The 5471-nt window shown below is 37.2% G+C and overlaps 1 long non-coding RNA gene across 1 annotated transcript; it reads right to left on the bottom strand.

The window, feature by feature from the left end:
* Positions 1–2795: 2795 nt before the first annotated feature.
* On the bottom strand, positions 2796–4852 carry LOC114580655. The gene is made up of 3 exons (XR_003702160.1): positions 3704–4852; positions 3183–3513; positions 2796–3058 (listed from the first exon to the last, which is right to left on the bottom strand). It is a non-coding gene; the product is annotated as an uncharacterized LOC114580655 (long non-coding RNA).
* Positions 4853–5471: the final 619 nt, after the last annotated feature.

The following is a 5471-nucleotide window of genomic DNA, read 5'->3' as shown; positions in this document are numbered from 1 at the left end:
AGAGTCTCACAGAATCAGAAACCCAAGTTCCAGATGATTCTCGTCTAACTTCCCTAAACCCTAAACCCTAAACCCTAAACTCTAAACCCTAAACCCTAAACCCTAAACTCTAAACCCTAAACCCTAAACCCTAAACCCTAAACCCTAAACCCTAAACCCTAAACCCTAAACCCTAACCCTAAACCCTAAACCCTAAACCCTAAGGGAAGAGAGGTCGACGATGCTGCACGTCGGCTGGTTAATCATTTGGTTGGAGAGAATGCTGATGAAAAATGTCGTATTTTTGCTGTCACTAGCATGGGCGGGATAGGGAAGACAACTATTGCCCAAAAAAAATTTAACCATCCAAAAATTCAGACATTTTTCAATTTGAAGTTGTGGGGTTGTGTTTCACATAATCAATCAGGAATTGAATCGTTGAAGCAAATAATAAGTGGAGTTAAAGGGAGATGCAGGGATGATAGTACTAAAACAGAGCTGCAAGTCATTGTTCGTGATTCTATTGCTGCAGGTAAGAGCATTTTTCTTGTTTTGGACAATTTGTGGACGGCGTCTGTATGGGCTAATTGGCTTGAAATTCCGTTGATTGAAAAAGCCGTCCCAAATGAAGCCTTAGTCACAACTAGACATGAAAATGTTGCTGTTGATATGAGGGCAGTGCATATTCATCGTGTGGAGCTTCTTTCTGAAGAGAGCAGCTGGGACACACTTTGTAGGAGACTTTTTTCTGCGGAAGAAGTGGAGATAGCTAATGAGTTGAAGGAGCTAGGAATTAAGATAGTTGAAGGATGTAATATCTATTAATTACAAAGTATTGTCATCTAGTTGTAGAGATGAACTTATAGATAACTGATATCAATATACATTTTTCACTTTGTATTTGCTGATGAAGTGAACAACTTTTGATTATTTAGCTCTATCAACGAAATTTATTTGGTAGATAATTTGAAATTGTAATGAAGGTCTATCTTATTGATATGGATGCTGTTAATGTTATTTATTGCTCTGCTTATGCCTGTTATTTCTATTTTCGTAATTTGGTCATTTTGTGTAGCTGGCTTTGTATTTTTCTCAATGGTTGGCGTAAATTCAGATACTACACTTTCTGAGGTATAATTTGTTCATTTCATCCACTGTTATTTATTATTGGAATATTGATTAGTACTTTGATGATTTGTTTTGGGGCACTTATGTTGGTTATGGGAATTTGTTTAGATATGTGGTTTGGTTATCAGTGGACTTGGTTTCTTATGTGGGTGGCCCTTCCCAGTCCTGGATCTATTATAGATGGGTCGGCATTCTAGTTCTATTGCTTCTACAACTGTGTGTTGACCTCGTTTTTCGTACGAGTGCCCTCGAGGGTCTTCGAGCAATTTAATTGTACCTCATCGAGTTCAATTTGGGCTCGAACCGACTCGAATTTAGCCGAATTAGATCAGACTGCATTCAATTAGACTCGATTAATTTATTTTGGTCGCGCCGTGCCCGATTTGATTTAAATTAGCGATTATTTTAAATCCAATTTCATATGATTAATTTTATGGAGTCGTCTCGAGCCCAAACTTAGCCCGAATTGAGTTGACCTAGGCTTGAATTAGACATGATTTCAGTCTTTGGATTCATCCCAATTCTGATTAGAGAGCTATTAACTTTCTGCCAGGCATTCTACTCTCTTTCCTCTTGCTGGAGCGCCCCCCCCCTCTGTCAAGAGCGATGAGGGGTCTATTTTTAGATTTCCTAGAGTGGCATGACAGGTAAATAGGAGGAGTATCAAGGGCAAATGGGGAGTGGTTTGGATGGACGATCGATATTGAATCCCTTGATCGTGGACCGTTCGTTAGACTTTTGAAAGTCTTAATGATGTTGGAATTCAACAATCTTAGGCCTGTTGGATTCATCTAATCGAGCCGCTTGATTCAATTAGAAACATGTCATATTTAGAAACTATTTGGTAATCCAAATTGTGGTTAGAATCTTCCAACATTGCTTCGGGTCCTCGATACGGACTATACATTCATTTTGACTATAAGTTTGCATGATCCCAATTTTAATTTTGGAAGTTTTCAATTTGATTTTGCCTCGAGATTAGTGCTCGATCAAGATTAATTTTTAATGATGCATCAGTTGCCCCTATTTTCTATTATCAAAGCTTCAGAAGTCTAATAATATGTGTCGCAGCCTTTGAGAAAATTTTTATGCAATTTGAAATTTAAATTAATTTAAATTGGGGCATAAAGGACTCGAATAGCTCTAAAGTGCCAAATTTGGGTCCGGGATGTTCAAAAAATATCCAGAGACAAAAAAAATGTCTGATTTGACCTTTTCTGGCCCAAAATTGGGCCAGAACAGCCACTGCCACTCGTTGGCTAACCGGCGGAACTATCGATTTGCCTGAGCATTGCCTGGTCATTGCCCGACTTGCCCGCGAGCTGTGCGGCTCTGCCACCCATTTACTTTCTCGGGTTGGTCGTGGCTAACATGGCAAACAAGCCACTTAAACCCCCAGGTAGCATTTTAGTCAACCGCTGGTAGTTGGCCAATCGCCTGCTAATCGTGAGATGATTTTTATGTGGAACTATATCTTTTCTTTTCTATTTCCTTTTTTTTCTCTTTCATAACTACCCTAACCTCTCCTCTATACGATAAATATCCCCCTAAGGGATATGAAACTTTGCCCCTTCTCCTTTTCACCTCTCTTTTTTCATTTGAGGCCTTCCCCTAGCCTTGTATTGGCGGCATACCCTATCTAGGCCCAGGGGCCCTTTCTGCAAGAAGGAGGCTCCCTCTCTTCCCTCTCTTCCCTCTCTCCTCTTCATGCTGAGGCATTTCCCTAGTTCTGTTCAGGTGGTATCTGCTTTCGAGGTTTAAGACCCCTCATTGACTGAGAGTCTCCTCCTCCTTTTTCTTATCTCACTCATGCTTAGGCATTCCCTTAGTCCTGTTCAGGTGGTATCCACTATCTAAGTCTAGGGCCCCTTATTGAGTAGGAGTCTTCTCCTCTTTTTTCTTATCTCCCTCATGCTAAGGCATTCTCCTAGTCCTGTTCAGGTGGTATCCCCTATCCAGGATTAGTGAATTTTTATTAGGTCCGGACACCTGACGTATCTCTATATTCGGACGCTAATAACATGATGCCACATGCTCTTACTCTTTACCGCGTGGCCCGAAGACCTGACCCGGACCAAAATTCGGTATTACATTCTAATTTGTCGGTCACTTGAATCAAAGTTGGCTCCAAAATTTCAATGTAAAAATAAAAGTTGCCTACTCCAAGACATATGCCTAATAATTCTTCTCATGTCGCTTTAAATATTTAGATGCAAAAGCAATTATCTTCCCTTTTTACTACAAAACACACGTAAGCCTTTCAGAGATCCATCATTTTAAATCTCAAAACCTCCAACTCTATATAAAATAATTAATATAGGGTTCAACACTAGACATTCCTTCAACTAATGGAAACTTACTTCTTATTTTGGTATTCAATCAAAAGGCACAGCCTTCTGAGTCAACCTCATTAGAAGGATTGAAATCTATGAAAAAACCCTTAAAAAATTCATGAACTATCCCACTATGCCACAAAAAAAGGACCTTTGCCACAAATGATGGTATTGTCCAATCCACCCTGGCTTGCACCTTTTGAGGATCCATAATAAAATTATTCTTGCATACCACATGCCCCCAAAATGCTATAGAAGTCAACCAAAATTCACATTTCAAGATTCAAGCATACATCTTCTACTATCTCAAGGTTTCTAAAGTAAATCTCAAATGGACGGTATGTTCTTCTTCAAACTTTGAATACACCAGGATATCATCAATAAGCAAAAAAAAAAATGAATTTATCCAGATACTCCTTGAACACTCAATGCATTATGTTCATAAATACCAACTGTGCATTCACACCAAAAGACAAAAATATAAACTCAAACTACCCATATATGGTACTGAAGGTTATCTTCACCATAATTTCAGCCATCAACCTCAATTGATGATAACCAAAATGCAAGTCAAATTTGGAAAATATAGCTACACATTCTAATTGATAAAAAATCACTATCTTGAGAAGTGGGTACTTATTTTTCACAGTCACTTTATTCATCTCTGAATACTCGATGTGCATCCTTAAGGCCCATCCTTCTTCTTCATAAATTAGATAGGAGTCCTTGCTATCAGAGGTTTACCCGATACCACTTCAATATATAAATCTACCTCACTTTTAGGAGGCAAACGAGATAGCTCTTTAAAAAAAAAAAACATTTAGAAAATCCTTTACCATAATAAAATTTTCAATACCCTTAACAAACTTGTTTAGATTTGTTACATAGGACAAAAATATAGAATCCCCCTTCTTCGTAACATTATCTATTTGCAATATAAAAATTAGAGAAGACAACGGACTGTTGACAACTTCGAAATAAAATATTTCTCTTTCTACACACAAACTCACTCGCTTCTTACTATAGTTAATTTGAACTTGATACTTGCTTAACAAATCCATTCCAACTATAATATCAAATTCTTTCATATGTAATACAATCAATTCCAATGCTAACTTTTTATTAGAAAGCTCAATCTCACATGCACAAATTTTAATAACAAACACCAAATCTTGAGTAGGTAGCATAACGCACAATTTAGAAGATAATGGAGTAGGGAATAAACTTAAATCATCAAGAACACACTCATGCATGAAGGAATGAATGGCATTGAAATAAAAAAGAATATGACATGGTTTCTCAACAATGTCATACTTGTCACTATGTCTAGAGCCTCATTTATTTTCTATTGAGTCAAGTTATATGCCCTAGGCTGCACTCGAGGAGCACTACAACTACCATAGACTTCCTCTACATCCTCAATAAAAAAATACTCCGACACTTCAGACGCAAGTCAACCTATCTTTCCCATAGAGCATTCGTTCATCTTCTCTATAAAAAGATTCATAACACGAAAGATACAATTTTTTTACTCGGAACGAACTCACAAACATAGAAAAATTATCGAGGAATTACAGAACACGACCACGGTCGACGAAAAAAAGATGCTAAATGATCACACATAATATATATGAAATAGAAAAAACACTCATTGATAATTTTTCAAGATTAATTATCCTATAAATACTATTTGAAGAAAACCACAAACAGAGAAAAAGTATGAGAAAAATTCTGCACTGTGCATATAACAAATAAGAAAGAATAAAGAACAACAGTAGAAGAACAGTAGGGATTTGTAAGATGCAAATCTGAAAATAAAAAACCAAAGCCAAAAACACTTGTCATTTAGCACATATATAAATGAATAGAAATAAAACACGCAAGACACTTAAAGATCACTTCACTCATTCCGAGAGAGGAATACAGATCTCTCAATCTACTTAGACGCCAACAACAAAAGCTTAAAAGAGCACCAAAGAAAACCCTAGAATCATAGAAAGATCTAACACAACTATAACTATCAGCAAAAAC

The sequence above is a fragment of the Dendrobium catenatum genome, unplaced genomic scaffold (assembly GCF_001605985.2).
Source record: "Dendrobium catenatum unplaced genomic scaffold, ASM160598v2 fragScaff_scaffold_1163, whole genome shotgun sequence".
NCBI classification, from domain to species: Eukaryota; Viridiplantae; Streptophyta; class Magnoliopsida; order Asparagales; family Orchidaceae; genus Dendrobium; species Dendrobium catenatum.
The sequence above is the reverse complement of the archived record's forward strand: the minus strand, read 5'-3'. Positions and strand labels throughout refer to the sequence as shown.